Source organism: Micropterus salmoides, unplaced genomic scaffold, assembly GCF_014851395.1.
Source record: "Micropterus salmoides isolate LMB-PRFRI ecotype aquatic unplaced genomic scaffold, ASM1485139v1 Ms_hic_scaffold_20, whole genome shotgun sequence".
Lineage (NCBI taxonomy): Eukaryota > Metazoa > Chordata > Actinopteri > Centrarchiformes > Centrarchidae > Micropterus > Micropterus salmoides.
Genome location: NW_024041151.1, coordinates 21,789,589 through 21,814,840, shown reverse-complemented (window position 1 = coordinate 21,814,840; position 25,252 = coordinate 21,789,589).

Sequence of the window (25,252 nt, the reverse complement as noted above, 5' to 3'; positions counted from 1 at the left end):
CCCACAATAGCTGTGATGCTGTGGCACCAGGACTCTGTCAGAACCAGGAGGCCAGACTTCCTGAAGCATGCAAAGAGGGTGATTGAGGAAAGTGAGCAATTTGATAAAGAGGTTTAAGTTGAATGATTAAAAAGCATCTTGTAAGTTTAGAAAACAATTATATAATTGAATATAAACAATAGTATAACACTCTGTCCTCTTCTTTAATTTTTTTCTTTCTCGATATAAAACCTTATTATCTCAAATAAAGGATTGAAATAAATGTAGATGTGACACAAAAAGGCAATTTCTTATTTTGGCCAATAAAAAATTTGTGTGGCCGATGGAGTTTTTAATCCACCAGTCCCCTTGGCAGGTGAGCCAAAAAGTAAATTTTCACCTCTGGTCCCAAATCAAGGGCTGGATCTTTCAAAGTCCACATTCTTAGAGCGTATTATAACTGGACACCAAACCATTTCAAAAATGTAACTGTTACATTTCTTCTTTTCTTCTTGTTCAGAGGAAAGAAACATCCTTAAACCTTAAAACTGTGCATCCTTAAACCTCAGGTTCCCATTCAGGCCTCAATATGTTAAGTTGAAAAATTAATGTGGTATTTACCAGATATTTGCAAAAAATCTATAGATTAAATATTTTTTTTTTGTAATTTCTGATTTTCAGCCTTTTGAGGGCAACATTCTAGATAAACTTGGAAATGTTTGATGTTACAAGTTGAAGAGGGCTACCCAGATGCACCATAAGTCTATGTGTCTATATTTGTGGAACCGCCACAGAGTTAGCCCAGCCTTCAGGTCCTCAAAGGATCCCAGCACCTGCCTTACCCAGCTGCTTGTCATATGCAATTATTTTCTGCAACTCTGCTTTCCTTTTTTGTTTGCACATGTAGCCACGCTTTTTGGATAAAATTGGGCCCATCTTTTGAAATATGTTCTGTCATGGTACATAAATACATTGGGGATGTAACGATGAATGTTGGGAATAATACTTTTATTGGGGATTATACTTTCATGATTCACAATAAAAACAATAAAACGTGTTGTCGGTCATGCCCAAAATCTAATTTTCATGTTAGCAGGGCAGTAATTCTATCTTTTGTGAATCTGGCAATGTGCAGCTGTATAACTTTTTAGCTGGTGCACCAATGTGTGTTTGCATACCTCTGTCAACCTCTGATTGGGCTGAGGAGTCCAGAGTTGACAGTACTACTTAAGGTACCTCGAGGGAGTCATAGAATATTTTGTTAGGGATATCTGAACACACGCTATTGGAACTTATTTATGGAAACAAAAAGAGTCCCATCATGCCGATAGCTACATGATGCCCCAGATGCCTTTAAGAAGACCAGCTTTGCTTAAAGCTTCTGACAAAATCAGCTGCCTGATCCACATGAAGATAACTAGTCAGTGGACTGGCCAGTCAATGAGGGCAACAGGCTGACTTCCTTAAAACATCTCCAAAAGCTGGGGCAGCACTGCAATGCTAACTCCAACATCAAATATAACTTATATAATATAAATATAAATAATAATATACATTTATTTTATTGTGTTGTTCTATAAATATTTTATTGCCATCAATCTCTATTTGTTCTTGCTGCACCTCAAAGGATTTATTGTTTGATTTTGAAATTGATAGAGGGTCAAAGAACAGCACTGTACAATGAACTTCAGAAGTCGCCCTTAATTTACTCAGTTTTTATTTCCGGTGCTCCTGATGATTATTTAAGTAACTCCCTCTCTCCTTTTATGTATTATTTTCACCCCTTTCAGTCTGGGCTTCTCTGTTAAAAAAAGCCTTGTCCTTTTCTTGGTGTATTATGACTTCTGTTTCTTTGCTTTGGTACAATAGTCGTTTCATATTAAAGTATTGTAAAAATGGTTCATTTTTATTTTAACTTAACATGCTTCATCTCCAATTACAGTGAACCCAGAATTAGTGTGAGAGTTGTAGCTTCATCAGATGTGTCCCTCTATATCTCACTTGATTAGAGTGCTGGTTTCCCAAGCATCACTTTTCATTCAGACCCAGGTTCGAATCCCACCTCCGGCAGTATTGATAAATGTTTTCAACTTCAAAGACCTGTGTGGAAACCGTCTTGCAGTGTTCGGTTTTAAATGTGTATGTTGTTGAGGTGGTGTCCAGCATAGATGTGGGCTTGTAGATCATTTGCAGACTTTCTGGGGAAGACCTGGTCTGATTCGGAGAGACGGCATCCATCCCACTTGGGAAGGAGCAGCTTCCATTTCTAGAAATCTAGAAAGTTTATTAGTGGACCAAATCCATGACAACCCAGAGTTGAGACCAGGAGGCAGAGTCGCAGTCACACTTCTCTGCTGCTCCATTTCAGGAGTTACTTAGTGAAAATCCTATAGTGACGGTGTCTGCCCCCAGACCATCGAAATTATTTAAATCAAAGGTAAACAGAAGAGGAGCTGTACATAAAAACCTCATAAAAATTAAAACCATAAGAGCAATAGTGCAAAACAATAGGAAAATTAAATGTGACTCTTAAACATCAGATCTCTCTCTTCTAAAGGTGTACTAGTAAATTAACTAATATCAGATTATGATATTGATTTATTTTGTCTTATTGAAACCTAGCTGGGTGATGGAGAATATGTTAGCCTAAATGAATCCACCCCTCCCAGTCATATTTATACTCACATTCCTTGAGGCACAGGCCGAGGAGGTGGAGTTGCAGCTATCTTCGACTCTAGCCTACTAATCAGCTCTAAACCTAAACTAAACTATAACTCATTTGAAAGCCTTGTTCTTATTTTTCACACCCAAGTTGGAAATAACTGCAACCAATTCTTTTCGTTATAGTTTACCAAGCACCTGGTCCGTACTCTGAATTCTTATCTGAATTTGCAGAGTTTTTGTCAACTTTAGTCCTTAAAACCGACAAAGTTATTATTGTAGGGGATTTTAATATTCATGTGGACGTTGAGAATGACAGCTTCAGTACTGCGTTTATCTCTCTGTTAGATTCCAGTGGCTTCTCTCAGAGTGTTCATGAACCGACTCACTGTTTTAACCACACCCTCGACCTTGTTTTGGTATACGGTATAAATTGAACATTTAATATTGTTCCCACAGAATCCCTCTTTATCTGACCATTTTTCAAACTTTTGAGTTTGTATTGCTGAACTACACGCCATTGGGCAAAAATTTCTTGAGAACTAACTTGAGAGGAATTGGCGTTCCACCAAACTGGAAAATTCTCATTTAATTAGGCAAGATAGTCTTAAAACTTATAGGAAGGTCCTCCGTAATGCCAGAGCAGCGAACTACTTGTCATTAATAGAGGAAAATAGGAACAACCCCAGGTTTCTTTTCAGCACTGTAGCCAGGCTGAAAGAGAGTCACAGCTCTACTGAGCCAAGTATTCCCATAGCTCTCAGTAGTTATGACTTCATGAGCTTCTTTAATGATAAAATTCTAACTAATAGAAACAAAATTCACCAAGACCTGCCCTTAAGTGGCACTGACTTATCTCTAAACTAAGGAACCTTAGAAACAGCTGTAGAACCAGATATATGTTTAGACTGTTTTGCTTCCCTCAACCTTTACCAACTAACTTCAATAACTTCTTCATCTAAACCATCAACCTGCCTCTTAGACCCCATCCCGACTAGGTTGCTTAAAGATGTTTTACCCTTAGTCAGCACTTCTATACTAGATATGATAAATCTATCTCTATCAACAGTCTATGTACCACAGTACTTTAAAGTAGCTGTAATTAAACCTCTTCTGAAAAAGCCCAAACTTGATCCGGATGTTTTAGCCAACTATAGACCTATATCTAACCCTCCATTTCTCTCTAAGATTCTGGAGAATGCAGTTGCTAAACAGCTGTGTGACTTTCTACAGAGCAATAGTTTATTTGAGGATTTAGAGCCCTGGCCTCCAGCATCACTGAGGAATCTTAGAGTTATCAGAGTTCCTTGCCTCTGTCGCCTAGTGCTTGCTCTTGGTGGGAATTGTTGGGCTTCTGTAAATAACATCATAGAGTACGGTCTAGACCTGCTCTTTTATGAAAAGCGCTGTGAGATAACTGTTGTTGTGATTTGGCGCTATATAAATAAAATTGAATTGAAATGAATTGTTAGTCTTTCTAAATGTTGTTACAACTAAAGTGTACATGCTAACATCAGTACCAAACCTTACGTGATTGATAATGATCCTGCCCCCAACACATCTACATGCCAAATTTCAATTATAGTCATAGCGCCACCTACTGGCAACAGGAAGTAAGCCTTGTGTGAAATCCATTATGCAATTAAAATAAATCTTCTCAAAATGATGTACTGGGACATAACGTATCATTACTGGGAGTTCCTTTGCACCACATAGAGGACACAGGAAGTGACTTTTAAGTATTTTGTGCAGCGTCCAAAATGCGTGACACTTCAGAGCAACACCACCTGTCACGTTTCATGTGCAAGGGCCTGTCCAACACTGATTTCTGCTTTAATATTTAACAGAATTCGTCTGTGGCATGTGATTCTTTTACCTGTAGGTAGCGCTAAAGGATTTTAAATTGCTAATAGAACAGTATTTTGCAGCAGCATTGGTAGCAGTCACAGCTCTCACATCTTTTTTACTTTAGTAAATGCCCATTCTAGTTATTATTATTATTTATTCCGCCGTTTTTTGGCATCTATCTTCTCCTGTACCCTTTGTCCTACAAACTTGGTTGTAACTTCAAATTCTTCGTGAGATGGGCGCTATTACCTGTGTAGCTGATATCTGTAATGGTTGATTTTATATTAATATTTTTATGCATTTTAAAATGAATGGGACTCCGCTTCCAACCCACCAGGGGCAGAGCTAGACTCTCAGCAGAATTCCCATGATGCATGGCAGTGAAGAAAGTTTTGTTAAAATTTGCTAATAAGCCTCCTAAACAAAAACTTTGTGATTTATGTATTTGTTAAATGTGTCTGCTTAGAATATAGTGTTTTTTGTTGGTAATTGTCATTGTGGTGGTTTACTATTGAAACCAGGAGTGAAGTGCCTGTTTCATTTGATAAAAATGGCGGCATTGACAGCCAACCCACAGTCAGGTTTGAGGGAACTCTAGTAGTAATGTCTCACTGTCTTTTTCTTTGTTCCTCCAGTTCTTCAACTTGCATTATCTATCCCCCTAATTATGGTGAAGACCCATGCATTATGTCTCTGTGCTCAAGTTGCCCAAATGACAGCTGAAAAGCTTAATTTTTTAAGGCAATGCACTTTACCAATAACAATACTTCAAAAAGCACTTTGATTCAATAGCGTGGTGGTAAAGAGACAGTCCACAGTACCACTTCCTTATTAGCAAACTTCAACAAAACCTTCTTCACCGCCATGCATCATGAGAGCTCTGAGGGACGGGGTTTTTGGAGCAGCCTAAGTTCATCTCTCAGTATTCCCAAGATGCATAGCGGTGAAGAAAGTTTTTTAGAATTTGCTAATAAATCTCCTATTTGTTTTTTTAACACAAAAGTTACTTTTTGATTAATGTTTTGTTGAACGTGTCTGCTTAGAATATAGTGTTTTTTGTTGGTAATTGTCATTCTTGTGGTGGTTTACTATTGAAACCAGGAGTGAAGTGCCTGTTTCATTTGATAAGAACAGCTGCATTGATAGGTAGCCCACGGTCAAGTTTGAGTTGGCTCAAGTAGCAATTTCTAACTCTCTTCTTCTTTGCTCCCCCAATTCTTCAAATTGCTTTATCTTTCTTTGTAATTATTGTGCAGACCCATGCTTTACATTTTCATGCTCAGCTGCTCAAGCTGTAACTAAAAATACTCAATGGACAGCTGAAAAGCTTAATTTTTTATGACAAATGCACTTTACCATCATTATACTTCAAATTATTGCTCAAAAAGCTGTGCGATCCAATAGCGTAGTGGTAAAGAGACAGTAAAGATAAAGTGGTACAGAGTACTACTTCCTGTGCCAGACATTGATTTGATTCACAATATTAATATATAATAGCTTGTGAATTTACAGAGCTGTTTGTGGAGTCCTGACTGACTTGCAGTGGTTGTTAGTCTTTCTAAATGCAATCATTGTTTACATGATATTAAGTCTTTCATAACATAATTCTTTGGCTGTTTATTTATTTTATTCTTCAATAGCGGAGTAGACATAATATAGACTAAATATGTTTATAAGCAAAACATGCCTTCTATTGGTGCTTAGGAGGCATTTTTTTTGTCAGAATAAGACACATGATTGACAAAGAAACTTGAAAGCCTTCCCTTCACGGTGTATCTGAGTAGTCCGGTGGTTGAGGTCTTGCTCTTGCTCCGGCTCCAGAGATTGATGGATCAAACCCTGCTCACAGCATGTTGATGAAAATGGGCAAAACTTAACACATATGTTTGCTGAACAAGTGTGCAGCACATCATTGAGTCTCTTAGCTGATGGAGCTGCACATTGCACTGACAGTGGCAGCAATCGCGAAAAACAGCTGGCAGCTCTCACATGCATTTTCTTAAAGGAATGCCCATTCTAGTTAACATTTTTTGTTCGCCTTTTGGCAATGTAGGATATGCTGTGTTGACCATCTAGAGGTTTACCATTTACTGTTGTTTCAGTGTAAAATCCTCCTCATGATATTTTATGTGCATGTCATCATATTATTGTTGTTATCTCTGTTTTTTCTCTCTTTCTCCTCATGTGTCTGCACAGTTAATACTTAACCACAATGACTGGATTAAAACTAAATGGGGTGTTTAACGTCAAAAGGCCCCAACCACACACAAACAAAAAAGCTTTTTGGCATTTTTGTGGCATGATGTTCTTGCTCATATATCAGATGCCTTCTTATTATTTAGGGTTCGCCCAGCCTTTAAGATTAAAATTCAAGCACTTTTCAAGCTATTTCAAGATACGTAGAAACTTTTCTTTATACCCACAGCAATCAATGTCTTGTCACTTTGTTTATTTTACTTGCTGTTCATTTTTATGACAAAATGAACAAACTGTTCTCTAGTAGCTGATAAGCACGTACAATAGTTGACTAGCTACCTTCAATGTGCATGCATGCGCAACTTCAAAGATCAGAGGATGTGCAAACATTCTGAGCGCAGATGGTTGCCCTCATGACACCAGGTTTACACCAGATGCAGAGCAGAACGTAACGGAAAAATGCCCCCTATTGATTTTGGCGCTCGATGCCAGGAGCCAACAAACAAATATGACAACGGGATTGTTTCATTTAAAGTATTATACGATTAAGATTTTTGGTTTACATGAGTGATTGTGTAGATGAAACTCCAGATTATGCTTAAAAACAAGCAATTAGTGTGATAGATAGACTATAGAGCATATTTCATATTAACACTAGAACCGAAAAGGGTCATTTTTACCTTCCTGGAGTGCTATGTTAAAATAATACCCTTAAATCTCTCAGTTTGTGACTTTTCCTAAAATGGGTTTATTTATCTTCTAGTGAATTATGAGGGTGTAGGATAAAAAGACAAAAATATGGTAATTTATACGTGGAACCGCAGAGGGGTCATTTTTACCCCCCTCATAGAAACAGCTGTATTACAATAGCACCAGTCCCGGTTGCCTAGCAACACCTATTGTTTAGACATCTTTTGATAAGTAGGCTGCCATAAAACAAGCTGGAGTTATATAAACTCAGCAAAAAAAAGAAATGTCTCTTTTTCAGGACACTGTATTTTAAAGATAATTCTGTAAAATAAACAAAAACAAATGACTTTATAGATCTTTATTGTAAATTGTGTAAACAATGTTATTCATGCTTGTTCAATGAACCATAAACAATCAATGAACATTCACCTGTGGAATGGTGGTTGAGACACTAACAGCATACAGACGGTAAGGTCACCGATATAAATACTTAAAACACTAAAGAGACCTCTCTACTGACTCTGAAAAACACAGAAAGAAAGGTGCTCAGGGTCCCTGCTCATCTGTGTGAATGTGCCTTAGGCATGCTGCAAGGAGGCATTAGGACTTTGCTGAGTATATTTGATAGATAGTTAAGATGAGGGGAAGGATGAGTGCCAAGAAGTTCTGACAATGACTGAAGGATTTACATTTTAACAGCAACAGTACAGTGAATGAGTGAAGGAGAATCGGCTGGGGGAGAGATAATGGCGGTCATGAGTGTGTGTCACTGTCTGTGTGAGAGAGAGAAAGAGAGAGAGTGCTCTGGTTCTTTATTCCCATAGCATAGGCTAACTAAAACAACAAATGAACCAAAAACATAGTTTTAACTATTAACTAGGAGAGTTACATAAATGATGGCTTTGTATTGCAGAGTTGAAGGGACAGGATATTGAGCAAGTGAAGAGTGAGGCAGAGTGGAAGACTACACACAACCAGCAGAACCGGGTTGGTGGCTGGTTGGGAAGAGCAGGGAGGAAACTGTAGCTGAGAGTTCAGAGTGTGGGAAGCAGAGCCGAGCAGGTCCAGACTAAATCTGGGAATAGGCTGTCACGAATGGGCAGAAGCAGGAAGGCTAAGATTTGGGCCCAAATGCAGACACTTGAGGATGCAGTTTAACCAGGATTTATTCAAATAACAAACAAACGAGGACAAGACCACTTACAGAAATTACAGAACCCAAGCCAGAAAACCAAAATCACATCATAACATGCCAAAGCAAGACTAAAATAAGAAACTAAAATCCAAACCCTTACGATGACTTATTAATTCCACGTTCAGATTTTATTTCAAAAGAATGCAAAGGAAGTACATGCCGTGGAGGGCAGGAGTGGATGAACCCTCTTAAAGAGTAACTACCCGTACTGGGCGCTCTAAGAAGTAAAGCGAACATGCCCTCAAAGAGGGAGATATCATTACATCACTACACCTGGAATTCTATTGGTTAAGGGATTTTGACAGTGTTATGGGCCAAAAAAAATGATGTGTCACACGCGTGCAGAAGCAGCCTGAGTGTGAGGAGAATGGCTGAAGCTGTCCAAGCAACAACATATATGAGTGCAAGCACAGTTTGAGCAGAAGCAGAGCAAATTTAAGTGTGAACATGGTCTTTTTTGAGTGCAAGGGCAGCGGTTTGAATGCAAGGAAAGGGTTTTAAGGTAAGGATTACAAAATCGGAACATGAAATCAATAAGTCATGCTCTGAAGGTGAAAGACCATGCTTTTGATAAAAAGGAAAATAATCTGATAGCTTGGAAGGGGCCCAGGGAGAGCAGAAGGGAGGAGCGCTATTTCCTGCAGCGCAACTAAAACAAGATGTTATTATGCAAAATTCGCTTTTAACTTTAAGGATATGATGCTCTTCTGAATCTTCTGCATGCCTAATAAAATTATTTAAATGTGTTTCTTATGTTCTTATTTGTTGAAGGCTAGCCTAAAGTTTACTGATTAATTTTAATGTAGGCTACTTGACTTTTCGATCTCTAATGTAATAAAGAAACTGACCCCCTCCAATCAACCCCATAAACTTATAACTTAAGTCTCAAATCAGCTTCAGTGTGTGTCACCATTGTTCTTCATCATATTTTATATCTTTGTTCCTTCCTCTTTCCCCCCACGTGTCTACACAGATAATGCCTAAACACCATGACTGGATTAAGACTTAATGGGCCCCTGGGTGTTAATGTAAAAGGGCCCCAGCCATTAACAAACAAGCTGTTTGTAAAAGTGTGTGTGAGTGTGTTTTGTGAAAGTTTTGGTGGACATTCTTTTAATGTTAATAGATTAACATAAGATTAGTTCGCTCTTTAAAATTTATACCTCCATAAAAAGTTTAAATCCTCTTCATGGGGTACAAAATACCAAACCTGGCTCTGTGTAAAATAGTCCTGTTAGCCATTTATTTATTTACATTTTACATCCATAAAAAAGATAGTGAGGATAAGTGGGGTGTTGAAGTTTGTGCCTGCACTAGTAAAAAGGGATGTTACAAATTATTAGCTTTGCTTTTCTTCACTTTTTAAATGCAAGGGCCCACTGGCAAGCTGAGCCCCTGGGTGCACACCAAGGACACTCTGATGCTAGACCCGGCCATGGTAATAGCTGAATATATTTACCAAATCAGTTCTATTTCATGGTGTCCACGGTTAACAGACTTAATGAAATCAGTGGCAATATTGAATAATAGCTATTGATTATCAACCTTAATCAGTTCATTTGTAAAGGATATTCTAACATGAATGAACATAAATGCCCGTGTGTGTCACGGGAAATAAATGACAATAATCCCATTAAACCCACAGAAGGAATTATACGGATTAGAGAACAGACAAGGTCACATCGAAGGCCGGGAAAAGACAGGATTCAATAAACTAAACAAACAGTGTGTGTGTATTTGTGTGTGGGAGTGTGTGAGAGTACCTGTCACTTGGTGCATTTAAAAACACCTTAAAGAAGAAAGCAGAATTATTGATTATAATGCTGCTGATGTGGAAATGGTAATGACCAGATTGAAAACATTGATTTGGTTAGAATATACACTGTCCTTGGACAAGACAGGCTGTGAGATCTGCATCATCTGTCTCCTTCACACAGTCACATGCATCTTTGGGCGCGCATACACACCAAAACACGTACAGTATATGTGTATGTATATACAAATGCATGGGAGACTGGTGTCATGAGCCCAAATCCGCACAACGCAATTTTGATCAGACACTAAATTACTTACGCTAATTATTTGGATTTTTCATACTGTATTTATCCAATTAACAGTATAATTATAAATTCAAAAAAGTATTTCATTACATGAGGGTCGAAATGGTATTCCAAAGCCTTCTCCACAGTGCCAGAAATAAGATTCTGATTTAAATATAGAATATTATAAAGATATATAGATAGATAGATAATAATAATCATAAGTTGTTGATTTTGGCTGGCCTGAATCTTATCAAATTTAGATATATAGAATAAGCCTGTAAGATGTACACAATGTGTAAGTTTCTTTTGCAGTATGTAAACTCCCTTTATGTCCCAAAAACTCCCAAAATCCTAGCAAAGTTCAAAGCAAAATTCAGAGGATACGTTGATTAATCAAACGTACTTAATGTTTGAGCACACAAACACATATATCTTGACAGAGCCTGACAGCAGAAATCAGGGCCTCAACGCATATATAATACTGTATAATATATGAAATAGCAGGACAGCACTGTTGTAACAAATTCATGAACCTGACATCAGACTGGAAAAACTTTGTTGTGCCTGGACTTCTTAAAGTGAAAACTGAAAAGTTTTTACTATATTTTATTCTCAGTGCCACAGAGCATCTCAGAGAAAGTTTAATTCCAGCTCACTTCCTCCTGAGATGTCCAAAAAAACACATTAGCACATGTAAATAATAAATCATGCACTATCTGCACAAGGACACAGGTCCACAACCTCAATTCTCAAAACTCTGTATCACCAACCTTCTTTTTTCAAATTTTTACTTTTTTGTGACCCAATTCAGAGAGTGCTTTGGATGGTTATCTATTGTCTTAATAAAAATTAACACTGTTTCTTTTTTTTAGCCTGTTTTTAGAAATCCAAGCTTTCTTTTTTGTTGTATTTATATAATGTTTAATCAGGCTTTGGCCTCAAGTAGCTACCAATAGCCCATGCAATTTCAGGATCCTTTTTAATCTTTCAGCAACTCACCTCTAGGTCTGAACAGCATTGTTCTCCGCAGTTTACTGTGCTAATGGTGCAAGTTAAAAAACTATTTTTACAATGGCAAAACTTGGATAAAGAGACAAATTTTAGAGCTAGTGGAGCATAGTGCCAGAAACAGGGGAAAATTCTCTGCATGAGGTTTAAAAAAAAATAAAAATAAATCACATTTAGCCGACACTTTCATCCAAAGCGACTTACTATTGCTATATACATCAGAGGTCACATGCCTCTGGAGCAAGTAGAGGTAAAGTGTTGTAGCATGTCTACTATGTTTTAATGAATTTATGAGAATTAATACCAAATTATGAATTTTAATATTCAGAAAATATTAATCCATAAATCTCTCGTTTCGCGGGGCACCACCGGAGTTTTAATTAACCCAGAGTCTCCAGACCTCTGGGTAACGTTTTAATAATTATACAATTATTCACTAGTGATCAGTCAGTCTCATATCGAAGGGGTAAATTCTCGTGGCAGGGACTTGGAGATAGGCAATACACACACAATTCCTTTGGTTACAGTGAAATTTATTAACTAATTAAGGTGAATATAAAATTGTGGTTAAAATATACATTCAAGAAATAAACAATGGCTAAACAATGAGAATGTGGGTTTCTATTGTGGGGAAGATTTGACTCATACGGCGGAAGAGAACTAATGAAAGTAGTTTGATGATACTAACTCGATAAAATGTGTCTAGGAGTTTAAGGACTAAAGATAATGGATTAACAAACTATTGGACATCACTGACCACAGAATGCAGGGTTTTGGTCTTACTGATTTCTCCCAGCCGGTTGCTGTTAGCAGCCTCACACTGGCAGAGACCCGTGCGTTCTTGTTTAGTAAAGCCGTCGGCCAGTCGCTTTCTCTGCCAGGGAATTGCTCTGGAGGTCTGTCTTTTGACGGCTTACTGAAGAAACTCACGGGGGAGGGCCTTTCCAACCCTGGATCGGGTCAGAGGTTTGGTCGTCCTTTGTTACTGCTGGCGGCCCACGTGGCTGACCCCGGGCGTCGGGGATCAGTGTAAGTTAGCTCGACGGATAAAGCTAAAAAAAAGAACTTGGTCGTTCTTGAATTAAACTAGTGTACTTAACGGTCTGATAACTTTTAACAAAACAAAACAAAAGAAAATAAAACGCAAGTAAAGTTGCTTGAACGAGGGAAAGCTGAGGTAGCGGCACTTCGTGTGTTTGGCTTGAAAACGAACAAGGCTTTGCTGCGCCAGGTGCGTATTTTAATCAAATATCTTCCCACAATCAAACCTTAATTGTCAAACGGGTATACCGTTCTTAGTTTAAACACTTGATAAAAGGAAAACAATTGTCAGTAGTTCAACTTTGAGGCTAGCATTTCAGAATGAATCACATCAGATGAGAGGAACTTAACTAGCTTTCTGGATATATTGGCTGTTTCCCGTTCTTAGAGATTATAAGCAAGATACACGAATGGCATTAGATTATGGACAGGTAAATACAGAGTGACGTTTATACATTAAGCGGCATTTCAGACGATGGCATGTAATACTTATTTTGTCCACTTTGGTGGAGCTGGGGAATTTAGTCATTTTTAACCTTAAATTTGAGCTGGAAAATTAATCGAGTATAGGATGACATTTCTTTATCATCATTTCTAAAGGAAGTGTCAGAAAGTATTGTGAACAAAGCATTGGTTACAAATAAAATGAATACAGTCAGGTGACCTTGCTGAGAATTAAAACACTGCAAAATTAACTTATTTAGATTTTTTTCAACAACAAATAACAACAACAACATGGTAACACAACTACTAAAAGGGAGTGGGGAGACCTAGTTGAGTAACTAAAAGATTATTTAATTAAACAAGGTAATTTTTGAGTCTTAAGGAGACAGTACTCTTTTGTTTACACAAAGGAGTTCAGAGCTGTCCTCCTGTGTCCTGGAGTTTCTTACCAATTTACAACTGGGTGTGAAGAGGAGAATATCCTTTGATGTGAGGTAATTAAACAAAGAGGGAGGTCAGTTGCCATGATTACGTTAGTGGGGGGCAGTTTAGGGTTTCCTGCCCTCTCTTAAGAAGAGTTTTGATAGGCTGTTCAGGAGAACGCTAATCTCTGTACAGTGTTTCTTTGTCATTTTAACAGTCAGGTACCGAGGCTTATCACGGCTGCTGCCAAAGGTGGCCAGTTTTACAATCAGACTGCCCAGAAACAGCACTTAGGGAGAGCGAACCTTTCACCTCTTCCTTTGAGGTCTCTTCAGTCATCTGTTGAGAGTTGATATCTCACCCCCCCCCCCCTTCTCTCAGAGAGAGAGAGAGAGAGGAGGAATTTTGAGTCTCCAAATTATTTAATATAAAATATATAAAATATAAAATGCACAAATCCACACTGTTGGTACACTACATTGTCTTGCTCAGAGAGACATTGATGGATGGTCACTGTGGGGAATTGAACCCAGGCCTCTCACACCAAAAGCATGTGTCTTATCCACTGTTCTATCACCACCCACATCACACTCAGATACTCAAAAGTACCCGTTGCGCAGAAGATACTTTCTGGTGCACAAGAAATTTCATTTATTTAGTTATTTATTTTGCCAGTGTCCTCTTAGGGGCTCAGTAAAACATACCAGCTCTATTTTTTGTTATATTGGTGTATGAGTCACACAGGTAACAACACTGTACTGTAAGATGCTGAGGTGACTTTACCAGTGATATCAGGTTTCATTGGTTCTGCATGTGCTTTTGGTCAGATGCAATGGGTTAAATTATGAGACAGATCAAAAATTTTTTTTAAATGTTTCATTAAGGAAGAGATACTCACTTCAATCAGTGGTTGTACAATCATTCACACTCAATACCTGTGGGCTATCTGAGACATTTTCTTGAGTATAATTAATATGAATGAGATTAATATGGAACAGGGGATCAATTAAATGACTCCACAGTAGTGGCGCGGTTGGCAAAGTGACACAAGGCTACCCCAGATATTTGCATGGCTGTAAGAAACTACAGACTGTACTGAAATATTGACATGTGAAGTGACCCGCGGGTATCTAAAGAGACATTCTGAAGGGTGAATTTTGGATTTATTAGTTGTCTCCAGCTGTCAGAAGCCAGACTACCAATATTTGGGCAACATAGTGATATTGAGTGGTTAGCCTGAACCAGCCATCAAAGCACCACAGTTGTGTGTGATGGCTCGTCAATCAAGGCAAAAATAATCCTAGAAAATATTGGCCTTTATGAACAATCATTCTTAAAATCACAAGTTTAAATTGAGTCTGACTTCCACTGTGGATACAATGAAAATAAATAAAACAAAGAAAGAATCAGCCATGGTGGTTGCTGCTTCATTGAAAGCTGTCATGTTAACCAATTATTCACTTATTTAGGCTAAAAGTTACCTACTGTTATCAGAATTCAAATAAGACAACAAATATGACCTCTCATTACAAAAAAGTAATACAGCGTTTATTTGTTTCATATCTGCTCACATGCATGTAAAATGTTTTGCTGGAAATGGTATTATTCAGCAATGCAGTTGGCATGAATGAACACTGGAACTGTTGGTCTCATTATGATTGTATGGTGGGTTTTTGTAACCCCTTTTGCCCCTGTGGCAATGCGAGGGGGAAAATATTTTTTTATGATCTGATCTGATTAATCTCCTCACTGCCTTAAAATTGGCTCTGTCACAATATTACCTAGTTCATTAACCTGAGACAATGACTGGAACAATACATTTTTTACAGTGATGTCAGAAGGCAGTACAAGACATGTATATAATCTCTCTCTCTCTCTCTCTCTCTCTCTCTCTCTGTGCTGCTGCAGCTACAGCCAGGTTTCAGAAGAAACTGGCAGGAGTGAACCCAGAAGCACAACTCAGAGATAGGCAATATACAAACAAAGTTCACGTTTATTTAGTCTAGGCCGGCAAGGGTCAGAATACTGGGTAAATCAGTCCAAAAAAGGCAAATACATTCAATCAGGAAGGCAGGCGAAGCAAGGTCCAAAGAACAGGGAAACAAGGTCAAACATGAGCAGGTCAGACAGAATTGAAGACAGAATGATGCTGGAAAGCTGGAGTGGATACACTAGACAATCTGGCAGGGAGCAAATGAAAGGGGCTAGTGTAGGGGTGTGTGATACTGACAAAAATAATATCTAGATATTTTCTGGGATTTTGTAAATAACGATAATTACATGAGGGTCAGGGTTAGGGTTGGTACTTTGGTTAGTTTGGGCCTGTCGATGCTTTCATATTCTTCATATTCCATGCAGTGGTTAGTTCATAGTCTTAACTGCAACCAATTTTCAAGGTAGTTTGCAGATTGACATCTTTTGAGTGACATCTATCTTTTCAAAGCCAAACTATCCTCCATGGGAGTGTCTAGCAATTCAATCTAACGACATAGATTATGAGGCTGGTGGTGTCAGAGTTTTATCTCCTGGCACTGTTTGTCCACTCATTTTTAACTTCAGTCATGAATTATACGCATGGCGCAGTGACATGTGTTGAGGGGAGTGGGGTTATGGCCAGGCAGGAAGACAAACTTTGAGCTGACATGAACTGCCTAGAAAGTTATGAGGAGGGAGAATTTGTGGTATTTACGTTCATCTGATGGCATTCAGATCCCCAAATGAAGAACACCGCTTTACATTTTTCACGCTTAGTATTAAAATCAAAGTGTACACAATGTATCAGACAACATTAAAATGCATAGCACTGTGTACACAACACATTATAACTTAGTACTAAGTTATACTAAGTGCTAAGTACTAACTGTGGAGGTGGGCATGTTTGGAACTCAGCTGAGGGAGAGGTGGCTTAGTTGAGCAGAGCCAAGGGGAGCAGATTGCCTTAGCTTTTGTTGATTTAGTTATTATCCTCTCCCTCTAAATGCAGTAGCGTTCTGGACCTCAGATGTCTTCCACTCTGCTCTACACACAATGTCAGAGTGATAGCCTGTGTTGTCTGAGAACTGCATGTTGGACATTGTTGCTGTGACTGTGACTAAGCTGTGTGTGTGTGTGTGTGTGTGTGTGTGTGTGTGTGTGTGTGTGTGTGTGTGTGTGTGTGTGTGTGTGTGTGTGTGTGCATGCGCAGACTGGGCCTGAAAAGTGTGTGGTCGTCTGTGCTGGGGCGTCCAAGTCGTAAAAGACACTTGCGACACTTAAAGTTATCAGCCTCTATAGTCTCACATTAGCTTCAAATGTCAATAGCTAGATTTTCATCCAAATGTAGCACAAATTACGAGAAAATCAGCAAAGGAAAATGCAAATTAATGCGCATTTGGTTAGATTAGATTGCCATAATAACACACAAGGAGCCGTTACAAGCAAGGACGACAGCTCATCTTGTTTAGAAAGACAGAGCTTTTGATGTGTTTATTGACAATGAAATATATCCATTGGTTCATTTGCAAGCCTTGTTTAAATAGTGAGCAGGACATCCAGGTCAATATAACCACACACTCACTCTCTTATGGCCTCAAATATGTAAGTCATTGGAGTGTTGGTGTCACTGACCTTCAAGTCAAAAATTAACAACTTCATCACGTTGTTTCAAGTTCAATGAGCAGGTCCGTGTGTGTGAAAAACATTTTCATCAGTTTCCGTAGTGTAGCGGTTATCACGTTTGCCTCACACGTAAAAGGTCCTTGGTCTACTGAGACTGATAGAGTTATATCATTGTAAATATAAAATGTTGCCATTGTCATTAATGATGGTAGCTTGGTGTACTCTGTATTCAGAGGATCTACTGATAAGTAGTTTGCTGATAATTTTTCTTTCCCATCCCCAAATAAATCCAACCTCCCAACCCTTCATCAATTAACTCAATAATTGTTATCTATAGTGTCGTCCTGTTTTCCTATCAGGACTTGCTGTTGGGGTTAATTAAGGGCAATTACACAACAGAGCATTCAGAAGCTATTACAGAGCATACAGAAGCTATTACAGAGGTGTTCTAAAAAGAAATACCCATACCCATTATTATTTACATATTTTATAACTTAGTAACTTTTTTAATGAGAGATTTCTTCAACATTTATGCAATCATTAAACTACAATGTCACTGAAAGTAAATTAATGCAAACTAATCCAGAGGACCACAAACAGTTTAGCACCTATGAATCCCAGTGTAATTTACTTTATACTGAGTGCTTACATGTGACAAATGTTATGGGCTTTTTTTTTTAAATATATTTTCTTGACAGAAAACATGAAGAGAGTTGGGGAATTACATGCCACAAAAGTTCCCAGTTAGATTCAAAATGTTGATATTGTGCTTATGTGGTAGTGTTCAAGCAGAAAATAGCACTGTTAAAAATTAAATCTCAAGGTTCTGCGTTTGTGAGGGTGTGTTGCAACAGGTACCAGAGTGGTGATAAAATATGATATAGGAATCAGAAATACTTTATGGAAATGCTCTATGCAATTACTTTCTGGAAGGCCATGAATTAGACACAAGTTTGACAGGGGCTTGGCTTATCTGATGCCAAGACACTGCCGTGTTTATGCTACAACTACTGAAAGGTTTGCAGTGACAATAATTTTATGGAGCCCCCTGTGTTGATGCCATCACTGCTTTAATCCAGTGGTCTGATTTAAAAGCCAACATTCAGTTCAAACGCAGGAGGTCATGTGCCCTTAATGTAGCATGACATAAAGTAAGTGTGTGGAGGTTGGGAGGTTGGAAGGTAGGTAGGAAGTTCAATTTTCAAGCTCCCATCACAGACCTGTAAGTAATTTTCACATTTTTATTAACCATTATCATGATCTTTCCCTAAACTTTACTGTTGCCTTCCCCAAATATATCTTAACCATACTTAATATACCATAACCACAGTGTTTACCTAGCTTTCCCTTGACATTCTGCCATGTGCAGATTTCACAGAAGCAAGAATTTTAAAATCATTAGTAATGGGAGTAGGAAATATGATGATAATGAACGATTAAAAAGAAATCCACACAAAACTGATGCCTTCTCCTAAAACAGCTTGCATATGCCATTTGACTATTATAACAAACTCTGTGAGGACTCAGAGAAAAAACTGAACTGATGAGACAAAGTATTCAAACATGGGATAGATACTACAATTGGTAACAAACTTTATTCATTCTTAAGCAAATACATTTTAATGAAAAAAATAATTTTGACAGAATCTGGGTTGGGAGAAAGGAGAAAGTTTTGGCACACTGATACTGGACAAAAGACTATAAAGCCAGGAGTGACCCTTGGGATTGTGGCTTCTCTTGTTCTTCTTTTTTTATTTTTTGCTTTGTTTGGTCCCCCTCAAAATAATTTGGAATTGAACATAATCCAGGGTTTTGCAGAAGCCTCCAGTTGAACATAATCCAGAGGTCTTGTCTGACAATAATGTGAGTGAGAAAATGAGAGAAAGTGTCCACCTTAACACAACCTAAAACTTTCTTAAAACTAAAACCTTTCCTAGAATTGGCCAGACTGATTGTTTGTTCAGTGGAAATATGGCTGTGGTTTTTCACAACTCTTTCATAAAATGGTGATATATGAATACAGCAGTCTCTCACTTTGAAATGAATAAATGTGATAACAAAAAACTAATGTTCTGGTGAGGTTGAATATTTAGTTTATTTGTGATCCAGATGGGGCAGCAATACTATGTTAATGTCTTACTCTTGGTACAATTAAGCATCCAGCTCTCTTATCATCTCTCTCCATCTCTCTCTGCAAGCATTTTACGCCATTATGTGATTAAGCTGGGGACACGCTGATGACTGCCTGACAGATACTGTAGTATCTAATGACCCTTACCTCAGCCTATCCACACTCAGACATGCACAAGGTTGCAAGGAAACACCCAAATGGAAGTCAGTACAAAGCACACACATACACGCACACGTCTAATGACACTCCTTTTCTGTCAATACAGCACTTTTGCAGCCACAGCTATGCTAATTAGATACAAAGGCTATAACAATATTAGCCTGCTCTTGTATATAGAGGCCAATAACATTATTAGCATAAAGCAGCTAAGAGTTATTACAACAAAGGACCTAAACAAATTAGCGTAGGAAGGAACAGTTCTGTTTGTTGTGCTGCTGTGTTGACTGTGTTCATTAAAGTAAATGCTGATTTTGTTGAGAGACAGACATATGTGTACACCCACATGCTCTTAGTGCTCTGTGTTGACCTAAAATAATACCGGTATTTGTTTATTACGTAAACCAAAGTATGGACGAATTAACATTTTGAGCTAATGATTGGTCCTTGAGGAATAGTCAGTGGAGTGAACAAACTGCTGATGGTTCTAGACATAAAGTCAGGGGATTACCAAAGTCAACCGCATTCATCCTCTGAGCAAAATGAATATCTGTACAAAATTTCATGGCAATTCATTCAACTAAAAAGTCAATATTTAGGGGATATTTATGTCTGCACCAAAGTGTTTAGCAAAAAACCAATCAACATTGCTATCACTGATTCCATGCAGCTAACTTGGCTACAAACCAAATATCGTGTCTTTAATAGTGCTGTGTTTACAGTAGAAATCTGAATCACACTAGATGTTTTTACCAAAAATAAATGTTTCAATGTGTTATTCCTTTTTAGTCCCAGTCTGCAAGAAGTTGTCAGTCAGCACTATTAAAGTAGCACTGTACACACAGACACACACGCCTGTCAGCTTTTCCTTGCATCTGCTGCTGGAGGTGTGGGCAGTCAGAGTGATGTTTAGAAAGGTCTAATCTTGACAAGGATGTCAGCTGTAAACCTCTAAACTTATATGTCAATTGAAATACAAGAGACAAGGAGTGAAGGAAGAAGACGATGGAGACAGGAGGAGTGGGGCAAATGTTTTGACATGAAGGTAGTCACATAATGAAGCAATGGATGAAAAAGAAGGAGAAAAGAGGACTGGAAGGAGAGGAGAGCTGGAAAAGAGGAGGGAAGAGAGCAGAAATGCTGACATGAGTGGAGGAATAAGATAAGGAGAAAGTAAGGATCAAACAAGATGTAAAAAGGAAACAGGAAATGAGAGGAGTGGGCAGCAGTCAGGAGAGGAGACAAAGGACAACAGGATTTTCTTTAGAGGAAGTAAGATTTTGTTAAATTAATGTCTCCCACACTAATAACCAGTTCATCTCACTGAGAGGTATAGCTCACACACCCTGAATGCGACATAGTGGTTTACATTGCTAATCCACCAAACTCAAAAGACTTCTGCTGAAGGCAGCCTAATATTGTAGATTTGTTTATCATATCTTGTAGCTTTGCATAATTCAGAAACTGACATTCAGGTGGTGATTCCCCTCAAACCAGCAGATGAAATTAACTGCTGAATTTCACTGCTATTGACAAGTCTTTAGTTGCAGTTTGGCAGTTTTATGTTTTTTTCAAATGACATAATGGTTTATGTCTTCAAAATGTTGTCAAGCAGAGTCTGAATTGTTGATTGATAGTAGCTTCCAAAAGCTTCCCTTATTGGTAACAGGAGGAAGAACGAAGGTTACGATATGGTAACCCTAGTTCTATAAGCACAGGCGGAGCCCTCTACTGGACTCTATGGGTACTACCTCCTCCAATCACACGCACGCACTTGCCCACTGAAATTTTATTGTGCACGTAGCCGACCAATAGGACCGATATGTGCGTGACGTATAAATAGCAGTGTCCCTACTGCCTCAGCATCCGACCGCCTCTTCAGCAGACGGCGTCAGAGCGGCAGGTCTCATCGGTAGAGGGCTCCGCCTGTGCTTATAGAACTAGGGTTACCATATTGTAACCTTCGTTCTATCTCACACAGGCCCCGCCCTCCACTGGACTCTATGGGTACAGTGGGTGGAGCCCGATGACTGTCCGCCCTAGCCGCGACAAGCCAAAGTCCACCACGCCAACCCAGTCGGCCACAGTCCGGCCAAATCCCCGACCACCACATCACCTAGTGACAGAATGGTGGGACACCCCTGAGAAGGTCGCTGGACTGATGGGGGCTTGGCCTGACCATTAACACCTGGACTGCCCTGACTTCTCATTGGAGCGTCAGGCACTGCCAGTGTATGTTCCCCCTCTACACCGATTAGTCCCAGACCCAGATCCTCACTTTTCAGATCCTAGGTCGCACTTGCGAGCTGGATCCCGAGAAGGAGCCCAACATATCCAAGAGATAGAAACGCACAAATGGGCACAGTAAGGGACAAGATGTCATTGTGCAGATCTCTTCGACACACCCCCCGCTGAAAAAGGGTCGTAGACACTTCCACACTTCTGAGTGGAATGTGCACGCACCACTAAGGGTGGGTCTGTTCCCACCCATGTCCAGGCTTGGGAGATTTACTCACAAGGCCAGCTGGCCAGGCTCTTCTTGGACAGGGTTTTACTGACTGAAACAGACGAACAGCTGACCAGTGCATCAAATGAGGGCTGTGTGCTCTACATAGGACGTTAGCCTAGCACACATGGACACAACAGATGCACTCTCACCTCCCTGCACCCTAAGTGGGGTAGGGTGGTAGAAAGCATCCAGATTTATTGTCCTGGAACTGAACATGCTCCTTATGTTCTTAAGAACAAAGGAGGTGTGTTGTTTCAATCTGGCTGTACTGTGTACACCAAGAACCAGCATGCAGCTGGGGTGAACCGACAGGCACACAGCTCACTCACCTTCTTAGCAGAGGTGAGAGCAAGGCGCAGGGCTGTTCAAGAGATAGCAGGACTGCTCCAGGGGCTCATAAGGTGCAGATATTAGAGCCACCAACACAAGCAACAAGTCCTACTGAGGCGCTGAGAGACACGACACCAGTCACTGTCTTCTCACACCCTGCAGAAAGCATATCACGAGGGAGTGGGTGAAGACTGTTCTGTCACCAAACCCCCTGTGACAGGAGAGATAGCTGCAGCGTGACAGCCCCTTCTCCATCAGACCTTGCAGGAAAGAGAAAACGGATCCAACTGAACAGGTAGGCAGATCCTTCTCCCTCTCAGTGCATCAACGCTGAAAGCCCAACCACTTAGCTTACAGCAAGACTGCCCGCCGCTTGGATGGTCTGTGCGACCTCAGCGGCTAGACCAGCCTAAGTCTGCCTCTCCACAATTTTAGGAGAAAAACCTGGAGAGGCTGGTCCAACACTAGCTTTGTGCATATGAAGCCTCACCCTTGAGACAGAGCTCTCCAGACCATAGGTACAGGCCAGGGCTCTGTCACTGTATGCTGCGTCACTTCTACCATAATGATGAACGACCGTTCCCGCCTCACTTAACTGAGGGATGAGATGGGGTGCGGGGGAATGCAAACAGCAGCCCTTCTGGCAATGGCACGTGTGTAACGCGTCCATCCCCAAGGGTGGGCTGTCCTGTGGCTGAATTGAGAAACTAAAGTAAGGAGGGAAAAGAGAAAAGAAAAAATTAATGTATAATAGAGGCAACTTCAAAGATGGGGTTGTAATGTAAATGGAGGAGAAAAGATGAGGAGAAAGTAAACAAGGGGTGCTGATCTAGGTCCATCTTGACACTTGAAATATCAGTGCAATTTATATTAAGACAACCTCACTAGCAATCCTAATTCAGTTCTCTGCAAAGCACGAAGTAATGTAGGCAATCATCAGAAAATCAATAAAAATCAATCACAGTGAAAGACTTGACGCCTGTCCAAGCATTTGTAGACAGGTTGCTTTCACGTCAACCTCCTGCCTTTAAGAAGAAAAAAAATGATTGTGAGAGTGAATTGTGGAATGCCAAATAAGTAACTTTAGCTTACATTGAGGAGACTGACAACTTATAGTAGAATCCGTCGTTTTGCAAGATTAACAACACTGCACTGCAGAAGTATCTGTCTGGTTTTCTAAGAATCAGACACTTGCTTTAAAGCTATATTTTTGTATTATTACAGACATGAATTCACTTATTGTCTTCGATTGGTTGGGGATGAGAGAGCGAGAGGGCAACAGAGAGACAGAGAGAGGGGGAGGGAGGGAGAGAGAGAGGGGAGGGAGGCACCCTACACAATATACACACAGAGGCACAGACAGTAAAGGTAATGTAGGTACAGACTGAATGAATAATGGTACAGATATTTATAGTAGTGTTAATGTTAATAGTCAAAATGTTAAAGATGATAATAATAATAATAATAATAATAATAATATTAATAACAATAGGACTAGTAACAATAATTGTAGCAGAGGGTGTCGAGCAGGAACACGGGGGCAGCAGGTGACCCGCAACCACAGATCCAGACTCCACTGCTCCAGAGCCAGAAAACCTGCAGGAAGTGATAGGAGGAAAGAGGAGAGGGACGAGAAAGCACAAGACTACCGGAAAGGGAAGAAGTCAAGATATTAACATGCATTAATGGGATGAAGTTGCATACAGAGGCAGAGAAAGAAGAGAAAGGAGCTCAGTGCATCATGGGAAGTCCCCCAGCAGTCTAGGCCTGTAGCAGCATAACTAAGGGATGGTTCAGGACTTACCCCAGCCAGCCCTAACTATAAGGATGCCAAGGTAATTTAGAATAATACACTTTGTTGTATTAATACTTACAAACTACTGTACAACTTACAATTAATACTTAGTATGGTACTGCACACATCAGACAGCGATGGTAGTCTGATAAGATACTGCATGTTCGTACATTAAGTAAATATAAAAAATACTATAATAATAGTTATCATTTGGGTCAATGGAAAGATGCTGGCATGTACTCAATGCTCAATGCTTTGGACCAGTGCACTGGCACTAGAGTTGGTCCCTGGGCACAGTGCACACTGCTCCTAATACTGTACAGTGAACAATGGATGTGTTAAATGTGGTCAACAAATAACTAGATGTTGTACTGTGTATGATTGTGTATTTGACAATAAACTTCATTTGATTTGGTATTATATTTGTGTGAAATTTTATTAAAAAAACCAAACACACCACCAAATGTTTGCTATAGTGTAAAGTATGATCCTAGTAAGATTTAAGGAGCCATAAACAATTTGTCTTTCATTTTATATCATTAGGTGCCTCCCAGCTGAGCTGAGAGGCATGTTTCCAGAAGTGACTGTGTCAGACGGCCTGTAATGTGCTGTGGAAGCAATTAGCTTAAAAGGGGTCTAGTGGTAGACTGACTGTATAGGATGGACTGGTGGTACTATAGTGAGCGTCGGGTGGGGTCACATGTTTGTGTGTGTTTCATCATGATGCTTGTGTGTGGGCAGGAGCCATACTGTTAGCACAGTCAGCAGAGTTATATTACCCAGATTTATGCTCACTTGTCAGGGGACAACCCCCCCCCCCACACACACATGCACGCATACATGCCTATGCTACCAACCAGTGGACTATGATTCTTCCGAACAAGTTCGGACCTCTGTTTCTGGTCAATTTAAAACAAAACTCAGTCACAAGAAAATGTACAGAAAATCTTTTTTACGTTTTAAGATATTGCCAAGACAGGGATTGCTTCCTTGAGCTATGTCTATCAAAGAGGGGACCTCCACATACTACAGTGGAACTTTCTGTACTCATTCTTTCACCTAATGAGTTTTGTTTACCAAAAATACTTTATTTGTTTCTTACAAAGATAGATCATTTAACTTAAATGTTAACAATAAATAAACATGTCCCTGTGATACAGATATGAAAAATATGAATGGCCTCTTTAATTAAGAATGCAAATCAGAA